The sequence below is a fragment of the Ovis aries genome, chromosome 5 (assembly GCF_016772045.2).
Source record: "Ovis aries strain OAR_USU_Benz2616 breed Rambouillet chromosome 5, ARS-UI_Ramb_v3.0, whole genome shotgun sequence".
Lineage (NCBI taxonomy): Eukaryota > Metazoa > Chordata > Mammalia > Artiodactyla > Bovidae > Ovis > Ovis aries.
The window spans coordinates 58,449,790-58,472,036 of record NC_056058.1 but is presented as its reverse complement, the minus strand read 5'-3'; the positions used below and the strand labels follow the sequence as shown (position 1 = coordinate 58,472,036).

At 44.7% G+C, this 22,247-nt stretch overlaps 1 protein-coding gene and 1 long non-coding RNA gene across 14 annotated transcripts in view; one reads left to right on the top strand and one right to left on the bottom strand.

Moving 5' to 3' along the window:
- The window catches only part of LOC105606707 (uncharacterized), a 108,285-nt gene that overhangs the window by 48,515 nt on the left and 37,523 nt on the right, over positions 1–22,247 (top strand). For 4 of the 11 annotated variants that reach the window (XR_009600899.1, XR_009600902.1, XR_009600901.1 and 1 more), the window contains 2 exons: positions 1,980–12,972; positions 19,102–20,317. This is a non-coding gene — a long non-coding RNA (uncharacterized LOC105606707). The remainder of the gene's footprint in view (positions 1–1,979; positions 12,973–19,101; positions 20,318–22,247) is intronic. The other 7 variants (XR_009600895.1, XR_006059995.2, XR_009600900.1 and 4 more) reach the window with 3 other exon arrangements.
- The window catches only part of AFAP1L1 (actin filament associated protein 1 like 1), a 71,601-nt gene that overhangs the window by 45,569 nt on the left and 3,785 nt on the right, over positions 1–22,247 (bottom strand). The gene's annotated exons all lie outside the window — the stretch shown is intronic.

The following is a 22,247-nucleotide window of genomic DNA, read 5'->3' as shown; positions in this document are numbered from 1 at the left end:
ACTGCAAAATAACCCAATTTCTATCTCATAAAGGTTCCTTACCTGGAGAAAGAAGTAGTACATTCCTTTAAAACCTTTTGATCATGATTTTAGAGATGACATTTAGTAAATTGTTTTAACAGCCTAGCATGTCAGTGAGGTATGACCCATTATAGCAGTGGGGAGTTAACTCACCTTAGAAAGGAAAGCAGTATACTTAGTAGAGGTGGTCTCAACAGTTGGGTAGGAGGAAGGAAGGAAAGAGGAGACTTTTCTGTGGCCTTCCAACCCTGCATGCCCTTCCAGACACCTTTGTCCAGGCTGCTTTCTGCTCTGTTCCTCAGCCTCTTAACCCCAGGTCTCTGCATATGTGGTTCCCTCTTCCTGTCAGAATTCCCTTCTCCTCCTAACCAGTAATGGCCCCCTTCAGCCCTCTACTCACTCATGACTTTCTCACAGACCTTCACTGTCCTCCTGACCACATACACTCCCTTTATTTTATGCTGTCATAGCATCACTCTCCCTGTGATACTTCTTATGGTGAAATGTTACACTTTTCACTGGCTCTCTGGATGGATCCCTGGATGAAAAACTTGAGCATGCAGAACCCATGGGACTGACTGAGGGAATTGAGTATCTGAGGATTTTGGTATTGGTGAAGGTCCTGGACCCAGTTCCCTGCAGATCCCAGAGGATGGCTGTATTTAAATACGTCTATCTCTGATTAGCATCTGTTTCCCCCACTTGAGCCTTAACTCCTTGAGGGTAAGGATAGGGCCAGCTTTTGCTAGTGCCTGACATAGAATATGTGCTTAAGTATTTGTGGAATGAGTAAATTCTTGAAGCAAAGTTTTCTTAAGAGTTGATAAAGTCCAACAGCTAGTTAGACAAAAGCTATGACAAATTTAGACAGCAAATTTAAAAGCAGAGACATTACTTTGCCAACAAAGTTCTGTCTGGTCAAAGCTATGGTTTTTCCAGTAGTCATATATGGATGTGAGAATTGGACCATAAGAAAGGCTGAGTGCTGAAGAACTGATGCTCCTGAACTGTGGTGTTGGAGACAACTCTTGAGAGTCCCTTGGATTGCAAGGAGATCAAACCAGTCAATCCTAAAGGAAATAAATTCTGAACATTCATTGGAAGGACTGATGCTGACACTCCAATGCTTTGGTCACCTGATGTGAAGAGCTGACTCATTGGAAAAGACCCAGATGCTGGGAAAGATTGAAGGCAGGAGAAGGGGATGACAGAGGATGAGATGGTTGGATGGCATCACTAACTCGATGGACAGGAGTTTGAGCAAGCTCCAGGAGATGGTAAAGGACAGGGAAGCCTGGGCATGCTGCAGGCCGGGGGGTTGCAAAGAATTGGACATGATTGAGTGACTAAATAACAACAACAGCTAGTTAATGTCTAGTTAACCATGTTTGTTCTCATGGTGACTCAGGATAGTAAAAAAGATGCTTGAAAGAAAAAAAAAAAAACCAAAACAAGCCCAAAACAGGTAGCAAAAAGCCCAGGGTACAAAAGGGAGCAGAAGCCCTTTTGTCTCATGTGGCTAAGCTCCCCAAACCCTGTTTGTTTGAACTTGTACCCCTCATGTGAATATGGTTTCCAGTTGGTTTAGTGATGCATGTTTTGTAGTTTGTGGATTTTAATCCTAACATAGTAACATTAATACAGGAACTATGTGAGTTTAAGTCTTATTTCCATTTTCTAGCTTTATACCTTTGGGATAATTACATAACTGCCTGATGTACATCATTGGTGACCTGTGAAGCTTATCTACCTCAACAATGGGCCCTAGTACAGTGAGAATGTGCCTAAAATAGAGTCTGGCACATAGTAAATACTCAGTACATGTTAGCTGTTAACATCATTCTTCCTTTACTATTATATGTCATACCCTGCTTTAAGAGGTTTACATGTGTTCTTTACATAATTAAATTATGAATTTTGGTAAAGTCTTAATGAAATTCATAACTTAATTCTTACAGATGTGGGAACTGAGGACTGCAGAATGGGAAGAATTCTGAGGCCATTTGGAGATGCCTCTCCCAGTGCTCCTTCAGAATGCTGTGTCCATCTATGCTAAGTCCTGCGTTAACTCTGCAGCGAGGCCCCCAGCCACACAGGTGAGGCTGAGGGAACTGACCCCTCACTTCATGGGTACAGAAATGCCTCGTTCCTCTGCCCAGTTTCTTCCAAGTTATTGCAGATCAACCCATCTGGGGCCATGAAGATGTCTCACTTCCTTTCTCTGAATTTACAAGCACTTCACAGAGTCCAGATGAAGGCCAAACAGTGGGCAGGACATTGGAGGGGACCTCACTGGTTGGACTAGCATTGTTGATTGCTAAAACAAATACATCCTGTTGTCCCAGAGCATACAGGGAAGACTGTGGTTCATGTGGGCTGGAAAAGAATAGAAAAGGAGCAGCAAAGAAACACAGCTGCAAAGCCAATGCCTTGTGCTGACTGCTTTCCAGGAGTTATATATAGCTCCTGTGTGAGGCAGGCAGAGGGTTGTCGAGGTCACCTTGAAAGGCTTTTGTGTGTGATAATTACAGCTTACGGAGGAAACGGAATATCCTTTATGCTGAAGAGAATAGTACAGTTTGACTCCTTGGGAGAGAAACCCAGAAATCCTGAGGGAGGTGGAAAAGAAGAGTGGAGGATTTGGGATTTGGTAGGAGAACCGACTCTTTGGAAAAGACCCTGATGCTGGAAAAGACTGAGGCGAGAGGAGAAGGGGACGACAGAGGATGAGATGGTTGGATGGCATCACTGATGCGATGGACATGAGTTTGAGTAGGCTCTGGGAGCTGGTGATGGACAGGGAAGCCTGGCGTGCTACAGTCCATGGGGTTGCAAAGTCGGACATGGCTGAGCGACTGAACTGAACTGAGGAGAGTATCTGGTTTGGATTCTGACTCCTCCCACTTGCTAGTGTGGAATTGGGTAAATCAGCCCCTCAGAGCATCATCTTCCTCTTCTGGAAGAAGGGATTTAGAATCCTTGTGTGTGGGAATCCTTTGTGGGAGGCAAAGTGGGCAATGGTGGGGTAAGCATTTGTAAACTGTGGGGATTCTTACTGGGGATCCTCTGTAGCACAGTTCTGTGATGTACTCTTATTTCAGGAAGGTAAAAGGTCAGGGAGGTGGCAGGTCAGTGGGGAAGCAGGTTGTGGGGCTGTTTTGGGGTGACTCTGTTCTGGGAGGTGGGCCAGGGTGACAAGCTCATGGAAGCCCTGTATGTTAATGGCCTTTTGAGCAGCAGCTCTGCCCATGTCTTGTCATCCACCAGGACAGCTCTCATTCTGAACACCTTGTTTCTCAGCCCTGGGTGGCCAGGGAGGTGGTAGTTCCCCCTCATCAAGACATTTCCAGACAAGAGTCGGGTGGGGCAAGGAAATAGCTTTTGGCAGTGGGGCTGGATTCTCCCAGAATTGTTCCTTTGTGTGCAGATTCCTCCCTGTTTGGCTTACAAAGGAAATGGTTCCAGGAGGAAGTGGAAAACTGTGACACACACATGCTCAGCCCTCACACACAAGATGGCAGCTGTTTCCGCTTGGTGGAAGTCCCTACCGTCTCCTTCACTGAATGGAGTGGCCTGGGATACCGGATGATAAAGGCAGGGAGTGTTTTTGAGCTCTTAAGTGATGTTCCAGATGTTATGCTAAGCATTTTGCATGGATTACCTCATTTAATTCTCATAATGGCCCTGTGAGGTAGTTACTGTTCTTACCCTCTGTTTTATACATAAACCAAGTGAGGCTCAGAGAGGCACAATTGTTTGTTTAAAGGCGAGTTGGTGATGGACAGGGAAGCCTGGTGTGCTGCAGTGGCAAAAAGAACCTAGACCTAAGTCTAGGGCCTAAACTTCTAACTGTTGCATCGTAATTCTTTCTGGCCACCTTCTTCTAAAAGAGGTTCCCTATCTCCGAAGCTTGGTAGAACCACCAGTGAGCCACTCATGACTACTCCCCACTAGTGTCCCTTCACAGGATGGGCGCCTGGTCTGAGGCCTAGATGGAGCTGGGCTTACCATTCTGAGAAGTTTGAGGAACTATCTCACCAATTGCCTGCAACAGACACTGAGGATGTCTGGCTAGGGGTTTGCGAATAATGCTGATAATAATAGTCAATGATGACAGTGAACGTTTATTGAACACATTTTACAATGTGGGCCTAACACTTATATTTCTTTAATAAATTAGGACCTCAACTGGACAAAAATTGGATTAATCCTAATCCTTGATTCATGAGATACTGTCATCATTGGTCCATGCATGCTTCATTTTTATTTATTTATGTAGTCAGTTATTTTTGCTAATGTAGTAAGCGCCGACAAGTCCACCATTCAAAGCAGAATCCCGGATCTAGACAATATCATGCATCTAACTATGATCTCATGCTTCTGCTTACCCTCTCCCAGTCTGTCATCCTGAATGCTGTATTCATCACACCCTTGTTTTCCCTTATAGATTGCAACTAGATTTACCCATAAAAATTTAAAAATTTTAGTTGTTATAAAAGCTGGGAGAAATATCTATAACCTCAGGTATGCAGATGACACCACCCTTATGGCAGAAAGTGAAGAGGAACTGAAAAGCCTCTTGATGAAAGTCAAAGAGGAGAGTGAAAAAGTTGGCTTAAAGCTCAACATTCAGAAAACGAAGATCATGGCATCTGGTCCCATCACTTATGGGAAACAGTGGAAACAGTGTCAGATTTTATTTTCTTGGGCTCCAAAATCACTGCAGATAGTGATCGCAGCCATGAAATTAAAAGATGCTTACTCCTTGGAAGGAAAGTTATGACCAACCTAGATAGCATATTCAAAAGCAGAGACATTACTTTGCCAACAAAGGTCCGTCTAGTCAAGGCTGTGGTTTTTCCAGTGGTCATGTATGGATGTGAGAGTTGGACTGTCAAGAAGGCTGAGCACCGAAGAATTGATGCTTTTGAACTGTGGTGTTGGAGAAGACTCTTGAGAGTCCCTTGGACTGTGAGGAGATCCAGCCAGTCCATCCTAAAGGAGATCAGTCCTGGGTGTTCATTGGAAGGACTGATGTTGAAGCTGAAACTCCAATACTTTGGCCACCTGATGTGAAGAGGTGACTCATTTGAAAAGACCCTGATGCTGGGAAAGATTGAGGGCAGGAGGAGAAGGGGATGACAGAGGATAAGATGGTTGGATGGCATCACTGACTCAATGGACATGGGTTTGGGTAAACTCCAAGAGTTGGTGATGGACAGGGAGGCCTGGCTTGCTGAGATTCATGGGGTCTCAAAGAGTCGGACACGACTGAGTGACTGAACTGAACTGAAACTTTATTAAAAGGGCATAATATTATTGGTAATTTTTTTGTACTTTTTTCTTACTGTGATACTGCTAAAGGTTTATCCATATCGTTGCCTGTCATTGTGTTCATTTATTGTGCTGTGTGATACTCCACTGTGAGAATATTCTCCATGGCTAACACTCTGTGCCTATTATGTTTATTTCATCTTTGCAGCAACTGCATATGGTAGGAGCTCTTCTTATCTCAGTTTTACTGACAAGAAACTGAGGCCTAGAGAGGCTGAAGAGCTTGCTGGAGGTCATAGGTGCCAGGTTCACATCTTTCTGGCCCTCACTGTTTGTTGTGTTTTGGTGTAGAGGGGAAAACACAGGAGCTGGAGCCAAAAACCTAGGGCTCAGGCTCCATACTTACTGGCTGTGTGGGCTCAGGCAAGTTGCCTCTATTTCCTCATCATTAAAGTGGAGGGATGGTAACTGCTCTGTCTACCTCTCAGGCCTGTTGTGAGACTCAGACCTGACAGTATCTGTGAAAAGTGATAGTAAACAGTCTGTAAATGGAAGTTTTTATAAATTGGTATGTTGTGATTAATGATCACACGTGTGTCATCTGCTCCCCCTTTCGCTCAATCAGACAACAGAACGTGTGTAGGATTCAAGAGATGAGCATCCCTATTCAGAAAAGCAAGGGTTAGGTTGACCATAGAAACCTGTAGAAACCTCAGCCCATAGAAACCTTTGTGTGATTAAAGAATTATAAAATTATCAATAGAGGCCTCAGGCTGCACTGATGGGAACAGTGTATTTATCTTTGTTCTGTTCAGTAGAGTTTAAAAACTTTTTTTTAAATTTTTTTTTTACTATTTATTACCTATTTTCAATGTCTGAGACCCCACCCCACTACTGTTTGCTTGTGGTGTTTCCTTTGCATGTCTTGTTCTCCAGCTACTATATGACCCTGGGTAGGTTACTTCACTTTTCTGAGTCTCCACATCTGAATAATGGGGATAATAATAATAACTACACCTTACAGGGCTGTCATGAGGGTCCAGCGAGGTGTTATATGAACTGCTTAGAACAGTTCCTGACACATACCAAACTGACTAATGTCATTATTTAAACTCTGCCCTATTCCCTAGACGGTGCCCATTTATTCTTTGAGAATTAGTTTAGAGGCCACTTCCTCCAGGAGGCCTGTCCTCCTCTTCTGGACAGGTGAGGTTACCTGTTAAGAGCCTCCAGGGCAGACAGTTTGTTCAATGACCTCCATTAAAGTGTGAACTGTGAGAGTAGAGATGATGCCTGATTAATATCTGCTGCTACTGCCTGGTGCCCAGTACCGTAATGGGCACAAAGCAGATGCACTGCAGAGAGATGAACTAACAGCCCAGAATTCAGAGGAACAACCACAGGTCAGGGAGAGGGCCGCTAATTCTGCCTGTGACAGCCATCTCCAGGAGCAGAAGGGCTTACAGGGATGGGGGAAGAGGCAAGAAGAGGCAGACGTGTTCTCTGGGGCTCTGGAGGACAGTCCAGACCAGTGGTGGCAGCTCCAAGACCATATTATTAGGTCCACTGTATGTAGGAACTTTCCAGAAATTTGAACTAAGAAGAGAGCCAGCTATCCCTTCCGAGAGTGGCTGAGTCTTGGCGGACTGCCTCTTGGCCAGGAAGGTGGGGGTGAGTTAGTATAGTGGGTAATTGTGACACTGGGTGACTATGGTGAGAAGCACACAGAATCACACCTGGGATTTGTCCTTCCTAGCCCAGTGACCCCAAGCAGGTGACATCAGTTTTCTCATCTGTGAGGCAGAGGTAATAAGACCACTCATGTCACAAGGCTGTGGTGAGCAGAAAGGGAGATCACGTAGAAAAAGTGTTAAGGTTTGTGCCAAGCACATGAGACCTCCTGCAAAGGTTGGTTGTTACTATTAATGTTGTTCATGTTGTTAGTAATCACAGGGGATTCAGGTATCTCCCAGAGTTTAGTCTAGACATTCTAGGTGGGAGGCTAAAGGTTATGCTCAGAATGGCCACCCAGGTGGTAAGTCCACCCTCTTCCCTCTCTTCCTTCCTTCCCATTGCTTGCAAAAGCCTTCCAGTGCTAACCCTGGATTATGTTCTGGGCCAGGCCCCTGTGAGTGCAGCCCACAGGGAGCCGAGGCACCCCCGAGAGCCTTTGGGAGATGCCTAGAGTGATTTCCTGCCTGCAGAGCTGGGGATGAGATTGAGAAAATGATGTTTAAAGGTCCCGGAAATGACTGTCTTGAGTCTTGAAGAGCCCTGGACAGATGTCTCCTCTGCTCTCCCATGAGATCAACAATTCTACATGTTCTCTTTGAAAATGGACAGAGTATGAAGCTTTATGTTTTTCTGTTCTTAAACAGGAAGGTGAGGTAGTCTTACGAAGTTTGCTGCTCATATGCAGTATTTGCTGCAGTTCCTAACTGGTCTCCTTTCTCTAATCTCTCCCTTTCTACTCTAATGTGAGCTTTAATTTTCCCCAAGTGGCAACACACAGCATAACCCCCTCCTGCTCACACCTCTTCAGAGCTCCCCAGGGCCCAGACACCAGTTTCCTTTGTGACTCAGATGATGAAAGAGCTTCATATGCTCCCTATACTCCCTGTGGTTTCTTCCCTCTGTAATTCCATCCCTTTCCAGGATGGGCAGGCAAGAAGTGAGAGGAATCCATCCTGATTTTTAAAGAAAGGAGATCATTTAAAGAAAGGAGATCATTTATAGAAGTGTTGTTTAAACATTGGCTTTTTTTTTTTTAATTGTGTGCTTCCTGCATGCTGATTGCTTTTCTTGCAGAAATCCAGTTGTCCCATAGTCAGACAGGAGATTGTTATCTCCATTTTTAGCTGAAGAAACTGAGACCCAGTATTAAATAGAAGGAGCAGAGGGGATTCAGACCCTGGCAACCTGACACCGCAGCCAGTGCACTCAGCTCCCACAGTGTGCTGTCTCTATTATTAGTGACCAGTCACACCCGCAGTTGTGGACCTGGAGGATAAAGCTCTACTCGAGGCTCCACTTTACCTCTGCCTGCTTCTCTGGGCTATAGGCACACTGACCAACTTGTGCTCCGAGCATGGCTTCTGTGCCTCTCCCCTTTTTACTGGCCGTTGTCTCTACTTAGAATGCTGATCCCCCAGTGTTTCTGAGGTTCCTGGCTAAAAAGTGTCCTTTGAGTCTTCTGAGCCTTTATGTATTCTCTTTGATGGACACTAACCAGATATGACTTCATGTCACAGGCATTGGTGACAGAGTCTTAGTTTTTCTGCCTCACTAGGAGGTTTGGGGTGTAGGAACCCTATGCTTCCCCCTCTTACCCCTTAGAGCTACAGCTGGTTGCTGGCTGGAGGTGAGGAAATGCGATCGGTCCCTCTGGCTTCCCAGCACACCCCTAGATCAGTTTTCTTTTTGCTTCAAGTAAAGCTTAAAAAAAAAAAAAATCCCACTTGGTTTCATATCGGCTGGATCTACCCTTTGCAAACTCTTCAACAAGAATGGGCAGGAAGAATAAATATTTATTCTACAAATGAATAAATCTGATTCAATCTTCAAAAAAAAGCCTTAGTATAAATTATCATAATTTCTCCATTCTAAGATTTCACTGATTTAAAGATATTTTATCTATTAAATAATAGCTTTTTGAAAAAAGAAAACAGAAAAAATGAACAAATTGATGTAGCAAATTTACGATGTTCTTTCAAAGGTATGTTTGGTATCAATGAAATATTTTTAAGAATATGGTACAATTCAATTTTGAGTTTTTTCTTTTGATCCTGGTGGTCTCAGAAAAAAGTTTTCTAAGTCTTGACTAGATCACTATGAAGCATGGGCAAGTGTCAGCGATGTCCCAGCCCTGAACCCCTGGGGTTGCTGGGTCAGCAAGGGCATGTAAGGCCAGTCATGTACCAGTGGCAGCCCTGAGGCCCCCAAGACCAGTGGACAGGCTCTGTGCTCCACTGACATCTCTTGACCATGTCAGTGGTTCTGGGGAAGGCTGACTGGGAGTCCATCATGTGACCTTAGGCTCAACACCACCCCTTGAGCTTCGGTTTCCCGGCTGTAAAGTGAGAGGCATAGGATTAGACAGGCGGTTTATGTTCTGCAGATGGAGCTCTGGGGTCTGGGAGGCTTCTCTGGGGGCTGCCTTGGGAGTAGGAAGATGGAGTGGACTGTACTCAGTATTTTCATTCCCACTTCCCCCAGAGCAACTCTTTGTTTAAGATTTTATTTGCAGAAGGATTCTGAGGCTAAATGTAGTTTGAAAAACACTGGTAAATGGCATTCTGGGGCCTTTCCAAATATTAGTCTTGAGTACGTACTCTTGAATGATCTGAGGACAGGGCTTCATTCCTCAGCCTGGACACACCCTCAGAATCTTTCTCACCACAGTACTCCAGGCAGACACTCCCAAACTCTACAGATTAATTCAGGGGTTGGCAAACTTTTGTGTAAAAGACCAGATAGTACATGTTTTAGGCTTTTCAGGCCACATGTGGGCCTCTGTTGCAGCTACTCAACTCTGCTCTTTTGGCAAAAAAGCAGCCATAGACAAAACATAATGAATGGACATGGCTGTGGGCCAGTACAGCTTTATTTACAAAAAGATGTGGGGGTCTGGATTTGGTCTGACAACCAAGATGTACTGCTACCCATGCCGTAATAACACTTCGACCTGACAGGTGAAGAAACCGAAGCCCGAGGAGAAGATTCAAGTAACTGGATTTGGCCCGGATCCCTGTACCTTGGTCAGCGAACATGCTTTCCCCACTCCACACTGCTCACTTAGCCATACCCCTTATCCTGATTTGGCTTGTGGGCATCTGAGATTGCATGATTGAGGGAATGGTGCCCAGAAAAGACACGTGCCCCACTTATCCCCTCTCAGGAGATGAGTTTTCCCCTAGGTTCTTAGAGGGCTATAAAAAGCTCCTGAGCTTGCCTCCTGTGGGATGTTCTGTCAGTAAATTCCCCAGAGCTGGAATGACTGCAATGTGGTGCCACATTCTGCCCCCTCTGCAGCCTCACAGCTGTGCAGGGAGAAGAATCAGGGCTGAAAGGCTCTGCGCCTCCACCCCCACTTGGGGTGTGGCTGGGATTCCCCGAATGGAATTTTAGGTGGAGGACAAAACCCTGCCTGGGCCCTCCTGGGGCAGGATCTTTGCCAGTTCCAGGAGGATGAATGTTTCTTGAATTCTAAACACCAGAACTACAAGGGCCACAGTGGGAGGAGTGTGAAGGGTAAGAAACGATGTCCCACACCAGCTGCTTGGCCGTACCATTCACTGATGGAAGCTGTCCCTCCTGGAACTGCTTAGATTCCCTTTCCCTCCCCTGCTTCCCACCTTGAAATCTTCACCTGTTAAGTCTTTGTGGCTTATCTGGCAAGTCCTTCATGTAGTAGACCTGGGAATGCCTCTCTCCAATGGACAAGCAGTGGAGAGCGATGGTAAAAAAAACTTAGGTTTGGAGGTGGGCAGGGCTGGGTATATAAATTGTCTAGGCCTTAATCTTTTCATCTGTAAAATTAGGATATTAAAAAAAATACATGTACAACACATTTTAAAGTAGGTACTGAAAGTAAATTACAGTAAATAAAATGCAACAGATGGCAAAGTCATGATGAACATTCCCATTGAATTCTGTTGGGAGGTGTGGTGATGAGACTGCAGGGCTCAGGGAAGATAAATATCACAAATATATCCAAAACTTCAAATTATTGTGCATTCACACACTGACACGGGCCACAAACAGGCTTTCACAGGGACTGTACTTATCAGTCTACCACAGAACCAGATTTTGCCATAAACTACAAAATTTTTAACACAAAGTTATATTTACATCTTTCTAATTCATATACATGCCCTAGCTGTGATTTTAAAAAATAGAAACTACACATTGTACAGATACTGTCCTCTCACAACTGCTGGCAACATTTTTGGATGGAATTTCTCCCTCAATAAAATTAATGGCATATTTTATACACATGAAAGTCAAACTGCATCAGCTTCATGGTTGTTGAGAGGACTAAATGGCTTAATGTGCATATGTAAACTGCCTGACTCATGGTGAGTGCTCAGTTGGCAATTATTATTAAACATCTGTTATGTGCTAGACCCTGGAAATAAGATGTAGAGACAGTCTCACAGCACAGGCTTCATATAGACACAGAGGAGGCATTTAAGTTAGTACAATACAATATTCTAAGAACTGAAACTGAGGAGGGTGGTGGTAACCCAAACTCAGAGGGAAGGTCCAGGGAGGATGTGGCAGATTGTTTTCATAGAGGTGATGCTGAGCGCGTGCTCTCAGGGAGAGGGAAAAGCAGAGGCATCGTTTTAACCTCAGTTTTTGCGTCTAACTGGGAGGATGTCTCACCTGACCACTTCACAAGGCTTTTACCAGAGTTAAGTCATTGAAGAGAACCTCAAGGCTGAAAGGGTCCCAGTGAAAGGATTTTAGTGGTCAATTCTCTGAGTATCCCTGCTGTTACACAGGTTCCTTCTGGCCCAGAGTGACCCCGCTGTGGGTGACTGCTGAGTGAGAACCTACATGACTGCCAGAGCTGCCCAAGCTCTAAAGGAAGCACTCTATGATTAACAACCCCGACACTATGTGGGAATGGACACAATTGGTGAATGTGAAAAGGCTTCTAGAAGTTAAAAACTTTATAAAAATGTATGTACCTATGTTGCAGAAGTGAGTGGCTGAGCCATTCGCTAGGACACGGTATTTCTGCTTCTATGTCCAAATCCACTTCTCTGCTGGCACTGTGTGCTTGGCACATTTATTGGAGGTTTGTCCTCTCAGGCTAGAGTACCTATACCCTGGGAGTCCATGGTGGAGGGCAGGGTGGGGTTAGGGAAGAAACCTTGAGAAAAACACGGTGTGTCTCTGCAAGTCCACTGCACAAAGATTTTTTGGTGGGGGGTGTTTGTTCAGGTATGTTATGGATGATATTAGAAATTTGTTTGGCTTTAGATAAAATGAGACACTTCAAGCTTTCAGAATCCACTTTGGGTAACAGACCAAACCCTAGAATTTCACTTGGTTGAAAAGTGTGAAAGGCAGTGCTAGAGCAAGTAACCAAGGGAGGTGTTTGAGCAAGGTCAAGGATCCTGATAAGCCTGTGCACGAAAACACCAACCACATCAGACTCACCTGCAAGCTTTGCAAAAAGTACATGTTCCCAAACCTCATTCCAGACCCCCAGACCTCTGGGGGTATATTTTCAGTAGGATCCCTGGAAGATGACGATTTTTCCAGCTGGATTCAAGAACCACTGCTTTAGACAAATAGAGAATAGGTCTTATGGGAGGCTGGAGAGATGAGAGGAGAGACAGGAAGCTCTTACAGGAGATGACAGGATATTGGAGAAGAAGCCACCCAAGATACATTTTTCATTAACAGTTAACAGAATTGGGGGTCTGACTGCAGAAAGGGTAAAAGCAAAGGAAATGATGAATAGTGACAAAGTCTATGTTTCTGTCCCTAAAATAGGAATCACTGAAATGGAAAATCCTGGAGCTGAAAGTGGCCTTACCCAGCTCTACTCTGTGATCTTTGTATTTTTTCTTTTTATTTATTCATCATCTCAGCAGACATTTTTTTGCACATATGCTACATGCAAAGCATTATGTTAGATGCTGGAAAAGAATCGTGAACAAGGTAAGAAGGACCCTGCCCTCATAGAGCTCACATTAACAGCTAATTAATTCCTATAATTAATCATTACTGTGAAGATGGCAAAGACCTTGCAAAGATGGGCACAATAAAAGACAGAAATGGCATGGACCTAACAGAAACAGAAGGTATTAAGAAGAGGTGGCAAGAATACACAGAAGAACTATGCAAAAAAGATCTTCATGACCTAAATAACCATGATGATGTGATCACTCACCTAGACATCCTCGAATGTGAAGTCAGGTGGGCCTTAGGAAGCATCACTATGAACAAAGCTGGTGGAGGTGATGGAATTCCAGTTGAGCTATTTCAAATCCTAAAAGATGATGCTGTGAAAGTGCTGCACTCAACATGCCAGCAAATTTGGAAATCTCAGCAGTAGTCACAGGACTGGAAAAGGTCAGTTTTCATTCCATTCCCAAAGAAAGGCAATGCCAAAGAATGCTCAAACTACCCCACAATTGCAGTCATCTCACACGCTTGCAAAGTAATGCTCAAAATTCTCCAAGCCAGCCTTCAATAGTACATGAACGGTGAGCTTCCAGATGTTCAAGCTGGATTTAGAAAAGGCAGAGGAACCAGAGATCAAATTGCCAACATCCATTGGATCATTGAAAAAGCAAGAGAGTTCCAGAAAAATATCTACTTCTGCTTTATTGACTATGCCAAAGCCTTTGACTGTGTGGATCACAACAGACTGTGGAAAACTCTTAAAGAGATGGGAATACCAGACCACCTTACCTGCCTCCTGAGAAATTTGTATACAGGCCAAGAAGCAACAGTTAGAACTGGACATGGTTCTAACAGACTGGTTCCAAATAGGGAAAGGAGTATGTCGAGGCTATATATTGTCACCCTATTTATTTAACTTATATGCAGAATACATCATGTGAAATGCTGGGCTGGATGAAGCACAAGCTGGCATCAAGATTGCTGGGAGAAATATCAATAACGTCAGATACGCAGATGACACCACACCTATGGCAGAAAGTGAACAACTAAAGAGCCTCTTCATTTAAGTGAAAGAGGAGTGAAAAAGTAGGCTTAAAACTCAACATTAGAAAACTAAGTTCATGGTATCTGGTCCCATCACTTCATGGCAAATAGATGGGGAAACAATGGAAACAGTGAGAGACTATCTTCTTGGGCTCCAAAATCACTGCAGATGGTGACTACAGCCATGAAATTAAAAGACACTTGCTCCTTGGAAGAAAAGCTATGTCCAACCTAGACAGCATATTAAAAAATAAGAGACATTACTCTGCCAACAAAGGTCCATCTAGTCAAAGCTATGGTTTTTCCAGTAGTCATGTATGGATGGATGTGAGAGTTGGACTATAAAGAAAGCTGAGTGCCGAAGAGTTGACGCTTTTGAACTGTGGTATTGGAGAAGACTCTTGAGAGTCCCTTGGACTGCAAGGAGATCCAACCAGTCAATCCTAAAGGAAATCAGTCCTGAATATTCATTGGAAGGACTGATGCTGAAGCTAAAACTCTAGTACTTCAGCTACCTGATGCAAAGAACTGACTCATTTGAAAAGACCCTGATGCTGGGAAAGATTGAAGGTGGGAGGAGAAGGGGACAACAGAGGATGAGATGGTTGGATGGCATTACCGACTCAATGGACATGAGTTTGAGTAGACTCCGGAAGTTGGTGATGGACAGGGAAGCCTGGCATGCTGCAGTCCATGGGGTCACAAATAGACACTTCAGAGCAATTGAACTGAACTGTGAAGATGGTAACCAGTGAAAAGTAGAGTGCTAGGGTTACCTGTAATGGGGAATGTAGTGTAGGAGACAGGGAAAGATTGTTTTGAGGAAGTAATATTTGAGCAGATTGCTAGGGATGAGAAGGAAGGAGTTAACCAGGTAAAGGTACAAAGGCCATTGTGAGGAGAGTCCACAATAAGACAGGGGCAGGAGCCCAAAGGGAGCTGGTAAAAGGCAGGGTGGTCCCTGAGGCCACACCACGATTGTAGTCTGTATTTTAAGAACAGTGAGGAACCACTAAGCAGTTTAAGCACAATCAGATCTATAGTTTTAAATAACTCTCTCTAATTGTATCAGGCCGTCTTCCCATAGTCTCTCCACAAACATAGATAATTCATAAGTCCCATTAAAAGCTATGATAGATACACATTTGAATAAAAGATGAATAAAAAGTAAAGTATATACTTCTACAAGTTCTGTTCTCTACAGTTTTCAAAAGGGCCATGCCTATGGAAACCTCTTGCATGACAGTTGTTCTAATTTATCTACTACTGTGGTCCCCAGAGGAGCCACTCTAGGACTCCCCGATCTGTGTCCACTCAGCCTTTGCTTCATTATGTCTCTGGGCACCTCTTACTCTGAAACTGAATAGCTCTTTTCATTTGTTTGCTTCTTCCAGATTGTGCCCCAGTTAGTCTCTGTTTAACCTCTTATATAGCCTTCTGAAGAGTCTTTCTAATACTCTTCTACAGGACAGCTAGTTTAAGAAATGATCCCATATCCCCCCTCCCTTCAAATTTAGTTTTATTCACAAACAGCCCCATTTCCTTCAATAGCTCTTCACATTGTTGTGTTAATAGAAAAAAGAGAAACAGGAAGGGTGATTTGATTTGGTGGTGAGTAAGATGAGTTCACATTTGGGTCACTTGGAGGATGAGTTGACTTCCCAATGGAAATACACCAAAGCAGGAGCCAGTTCAGGAGTGGAGCTTGACTCATGGCTGAAGATGGACACTGAGAGCAGCCCTCAAAAGAGGCTTGGTCGTCTGCAGCAGTAATGTAAAGACGAGGCAAGAGTCATCATACAAGAAAAACTGAGCTAGAGAAAAAGATGGGAAATAACAATTAACGAGGGCTTCCCTCGTGGCTCAGCAGTAAAGAATCCACCTCCAGTGCAGGAGACGCGGGGAACATGGATTTGATCCTTGGACTGGGAAGATCCCCTGTAGGAGGGAATGGCAATCCACTCCAGTATTCTTGCCTGGAGAATCCCCATGGATAGAGGAGCCTGGCAGGCCACAGTTCATTGGGTCACAAAGAGTCAGACACGACTGAAGTGACTGAGTATGCATGCAGGCACCTATCATGGGCCAGGCACTGGTCGCTGGACAAATATTACCACATTGCAGTTTCCTAATCCTGGGTGTCATTCTTCCTGCTTTGCAGACTAGAGGGATAAGACTTAGCTGGGTCACTTGCCTTAGAGCAAGAGAAGCCCTGAGGCTATGAGCACCTATAACAGTGGGATTGGAGGCCAGGCAGGAGTGGGGTGGGGAAGGAGAGACAGAAAAGGCTTCTGGCAGATGGATGGAGTAGTGGTTATTTAACCTAGGTTTAATCTGATTCCAAAATCCATGCTTTCTCCATCTTTGCAAATAGGAGAATCCATTTAGAAAAGAGCTACAGAGAAGCCCAGGAGATGGGAATGAGAAGAGGTAAAAAATTAGACAAAATAGAAGCTGCTGTGACTCTTAGGAGTGGGCTTTCGTTAGAAGGTGTGATTGGAAGTAAGACTGCAAGGAGGGAGAGAAGTGTATGGGGAGAAACAGGAGACTGTGGCAGTGGGGTTTTATTTTTCTGTTCAACTGCAAGGGTTTTTTTTAGAAGGGTAAGATGGGTATGAGGAGCTAATGGTATCCCAAAACAGTTATTTTTCTGAACCTAAGATCAGAATGAAATAATGATAAGCTCTTGGCAGAGATTGGACAGGGAGGGCTTACTTGGCAGGGTACTCACTCATGTGAGCAGTAGAGTTTGAAACTGATATTTGAGGGAGAGGCAGAAAAAACTCTTGAGTGGGACAAGGAAATGGAAGTGGTGCCCAGTGACCAACAAAACCCTCTACAGAGAAGAGGGTAAGGTTAAATCCTATGCATACACCCAGTGCAAAGTGTGGCTAAAATCCAAGTAATTATATTTGATAAGTGTAATATCTATCATCTACTGAATGCTTCCTAAGTGCTAGCTTACATACATCGCCTTTCCCCACGACACTCCAAATAAAATGAAACTGGTATGCAGAGAAATTAAGTAATTTACCCAGTTCATACAAGATCATACAGCTAGAAAGCTGTGGTCAAAACCTAAGTTTGTCCATTCCCTGAACCACTCAGCTGTACTGAGTCTCCAGGCTAACAAAGATGACTTTATGGAACATGTTTGGAAGAAAACATATGGGTGTGTACTCCTTTCAGAAAACCAGTAATTGATAGGAGTAGAAAATGAACTCAGATGTCAGGGAAGAGGTATGGGAATTAGCAGCCTGGGGGACAGAAATTGGGCAGTGAGTCACAGAGGGGACATGGAGGGGAGCTCATTGTAGGAATGGCTATGAGCTGCTTGGCCAATGGAAGCCACAGATAGGAAAGATGTGACTTTCCTAGTACAGATGTCAAAGCTGGGCCACCAAAGGCAAGACAAGAGTGGGTTCTTTTAGCATCTCTTGAATGATAAAAATCTCATTTAATGAGACAGAGCCCTCAGGGCCTGTGCACTGGGATGACCCTGAGGGATGGGATGGGGAGGGAGGTGGGAGTGGGGTTCAGGATGGGGAACACATGTACACCCATGGCTGATTCACATCAATGTATGGCAAAAACCATACATTAAGTAATTAGCCTCCAATTAAAATAAATTAATTTAAAAAATCTCATTTAATGAAAAGCAGAGCTTCAGATTATGTCTTAAATTATAATCTCCCAGAGAATATATATAATTCAGCAAAAGAAACTCCCATCTTGGGTTGAATGCAACTAGTTGAAAAAGAACTAGTTGTGAAGTAAAAAGGAAAGGAACTTTGGTAAAATTGATTCCTTCGTATGAGCTAGGCATATCAGAACCTTGGGCATTAAGAAGGGAATGAGGGAAAATTTAGACCAAAGACTTAAGCAAAGATGGCTTGAGAACACTACAAAGTTCACAAAAGCAAAATTGTGAAGATACAGCTGTAGTCAGTAGGCACAAATAATAGCATAAATAAGAGAAAATAGACATGTTGGCCTATAAATATTTTGTCACTCAGAAACACTTGTCAGGTGGTTCTGTTTTGGCACGTCAGATGGATTTTCAAGAGACAAGCACCATGAAAGAGCTCCAGGATACAGAGATTATGACATAGCCCCTGTCTTTGAGTTGTATACGAAGTTGTCTAGCCCAGTTCTTAAAAGAGAGTAGGAGCTCAAAAGTGTCCTCAGAGTCAGACCAGCTTGGGGTCAATAGAATTTTATTATGTTAAATGTGATTTTAAAAACACAATTATTACTGTAGCCAGTGTTTATTGAATGGGACTCATATGGTAGGCACTGTCTGAAGTATTTTCCGTATATTTAATAACAACCCCATGAAGTAGGTATCATCAGTATCCATATTTTATCTTTATGTGAGGATAAAGAGTTAAGTGATTGGTTCTGTAGAAGGTGGTGTCCACAGTCATTAGTCTATAATGACGGTGTTACTTTCCCCAGTGGCTGATTCTCTTTGTATGATGTTCATAAACTGGGGAAGTCCTGCTGGAAGGAATTTCCTTATAATGTAAGTCATTTCTGTGTCTGTTACTGCATCATATGAATCCTCCTTTACTCATGGGAAGACACATACCCTGTTAGAAGAGAAATCCTACTTCTTAGGTTTGTTTTCATTCTTAAGTCAGTTGACTTTGATGCCGAGCTTTTATGCTGTAATTACTACTGAAGATCTGAACGGTATGGTTGTGGCGTGACGGAGGAGCCCGAACATGCGCTAAGAAGATGCGGTGTCCAAGCCCTGTTCTGTTCTAGGGCTTGGGCAGGTCACCTGCAGTCAGCCAGCAGCCAGTTTAAGATCAGGACTTAGGTTCAAACCCAGCTCTGTCTCTCACATGATGAGTGACTGTACAAGCTAATGTCAGTGCCCTAATCCTGCTGTTACGGATTGAACTGTGCTCCCACCTCAGATCCATACACCAAAGTATGTATGGTATGGATACATCAAACCCCTGCTCTGATGACATTTGGAGATAGGGCCTTTAAGGAGGTAATTCAGGTTAAATGAGGTCATAAAGGTGGGCCCTAATACAATAGGACTGATGACCTTCTAGGAAGAGGAAGTGATACCAGCAATCTCTGTCTCTTTCTGTCTGTGCACAGGGAAGAGGCCATGTGAGGACAGAGTGGGAAGGCTGCCATATACAGGCCTGGATGAGAGGCTTCACCAGAAATCTACCCAGATGACACCATGACCTTGGACTTCTAGCTTCCTTAACTGTAAGGAAATAAATCGGTTGTTTGAGCCACCCAATCTGTGGTATTTTGTTATGGCAGCCGTAGCTGACTAATACACTGCTAGACCTGCCTTCCTGTGAGGTAGGGATTAACAATAGTACCCAGTCATAGCCCTGTCCCATTGCTTGTTCCAAGACAAGCCATGAAAAAAGCTGAGCATGTTGCCTGGCTCATGATAATACCCTGATGATTTCAGTTGTTACTGTCATTAATAGTGAAGTGTGGCTTCCTTCCCTGGGCATGACAGTCTCACTCCTCACACAGAAGGTATAAGGGTGAAATGAGACCTGTGCTTCTTAAAACCTCCCTAACAACATTACTTTGCCAACAAAGGTCCATCTAGTCAAGGCTATGGTTTTTCCAGTGGTCATGTATGGATGTGAGAGTTGGACTGTGAAGAAAGCTGAGCGCCGAAGAATTGATGCTTTTGAACTGTGGTGTTGGAGAAGACCCTTGAGAGTCCCTTGGACTGCAAGGAGATCCAACCAGTCCATTCTAAAGGAGATCAGCCCTGGGTGTTCTTTGGAAGGAATGATGCTAAAGCTGAAACTCCAGTACTTTGGCCACCTCATGCGAAGAGTTGACTCACTGGAAAAGACTCTGATGCTGGGAGGGATTAGGAGCAGGAGGAGAAGGGGACGACAGAGGATGAGATGGCTGGATGGCATCACTGACTCGATGGACATGAGTCTGAGTGAACTCTGGGAGTTGGTGATGGACAGGGAGGCCTGGCGTGCTGCAATTCATGGGGTCACAAAGAGTCGGACACGACTGAGCGACTGAAATGAACTGACAACAGAAGAAAGTGCTCACACCCTCCTGGGGATATGGGCACAACAAGTTTCCACGAGAATGATTTGTAAAGACTCACATATCATCTTAAAAACCCACACAAACTTTGTATTCTAGTTCACGTGCAGTTGCGTTTGCTTTAATTCCTGCAGTTTTTGCAGTGATTTCTCAGGGTAGACCGCTGAGTTTCTAGACAGATGACCTCGTCCTGTGTGCCTCATCCACTGTGCTTGCATTTGAGAAGGCCTTTGCAAGTCACGAAGCACAGTTCTGATGTGAGGATTTGGTGGTATGTATCTTTCTTTTTTTTTTTTTGGTGGTATGTATCTTTCAAAATCAGCATTACAACTGTTCAATTTGGGATGCACTAGAAAGTGTGCTTCATGTTGTTAGTGAACTACTTGAGCCACTGTTAGTGAGCACCGACTGTGTGCCGGGCATTGCTGTCAGCAGGGTGGCTGCCCAGATCCGCTCCCAGCCTTCCTGAAGCTTACATCTGACAGGCTAGGTAGACACTAAACACGTAGTCAGATAACTGACTCTTAGAGGAATGGTACATCGTGACAAGAGCTATGAAGGAGAAAGAAAGTAGGCTAGGAAGGCCTGCAGCAGGGGGGAGGGGCAGAGCCCTAGAGCATTCTGAGTACTAACAGATTCCTGGGGAAGTCTGGCATCCTAGGAAGAGTGGTCTAGAAGCAGCCTTCTTTAGTGAGGTATCAGTTATTAAGCATTTTAAGCTGGTCTGTTAAAGCAGGGCATAGTCTGCTTTCTACAACTCTGGGTAGGCTAGGTATGGATTTTTGTACTGGGGATTTTGTACTGGGGACAGGGTGGTATTTGGCACCATGTGGGGTGTGATGGGGTGGAGGGCAGTGCTGTTTGCTTTAAACGTATAGTGTGGGAGATGGGGATAGGGGACATTAGAGGCACCTCTGTTCTCTTTTTCTCTCCCCGACAAGTGTGTATGCTCTGTGCACACTTGTCCAGGAGTCAGTTAACAGGTAAGAACTGCTTTATAGATCACAGCCTTGGTCCCCAAAGAGCCAAACCAGAAGCCCCCCCCCCCCCCCCCCCCCCATTTTCTGCCTGACTTTCCAGCTCCTAATAGGAAAGGGTTGATGCAGCACTTTGTGCTAGAGATGGTGTGGGTGGGGAAGCTGTCCCCAGCACCTTGAATTGGAAGTCTGAGGTCCCCTGCAGCCCTCTGAACTCCGGCTGTACCCATAAGAGGAGTGCAGGGGGGTTACCATACCTTCTCTGGGTCCCATCCCTGCCCCCAGTGCCCTTCCTCGTTACTTCCACACCCCTGGCCACTCCTTTTTTCCCCTTGGAGGTCTCAGTGCAGCAAACAGGCAGATGGTGGAAGCGTGTAAGATTATGTTGGGAAGGGGAGGAATTTTCCATTAATAATAATAATAACGAGAATAATGATACTTGTCAAGTTGGCAGCACTTGCCAGCTTACCAAGTGCGTTCACACTTGTGGTCTCCTCAGTTTCCAGAGGTGGGGCGTTGTGACACTGGTGTTCTGGTTCCCAGCCTTTGTCACTGCCCCCATGTTCAAGCAAGCCACTTTTTTTTTTAACAGCTACAAGCCCACTGAGGTGTCCAGGCCTTTATTTAAGCATAGCTTCCCATGAATGCGCCCCCCATAAATGCTCTCTCTGCTCCTGTTAGTTGTAGTTTCAACAAGCACCACCACCACGTCTGTGAAACTTTCTTAAATACTCTTCAACTCTTCAAACTGTCCAGGTAAGAAGGGGTCTCAGAAACAATCTAGTTCAACCTTGTCACTAGCCCAGAGAGAAAGAGGGTGGGCTAGGGTCACACAGCTTGTCGGGCTCAGAGCCAGGGCTCAGGCACCCACAGGCACTCCTGCAGCTCCTCCTCCCGACACCCTGGGTAGCTGCACACACTTGTCTCCTGGGGCTTCTCAGCGTGTGAACAGTAGGGGCTTAACACGCCCTGTTGTTTTCAAGAGTGTGACTTGTTAACTCTATTCTACCCTTGGTGGAGGGGGTTGGGATGGGGTGAGAGGAGCTTCCCTTCCTCGGGAATCCTTTTAGGGATCTTTCATGAAGTTAAGGCTCCGAGTGTATGAAAACTGGTTTCACACACGAGGCAACTCAAATCCGGGACATGAGTCCCCCTAGCAGACCCCTAGCAGCCCAGGCATAGGAGGCACCTGTCCACACAGCGCCGGGTCTTCGGCCCCCCGCT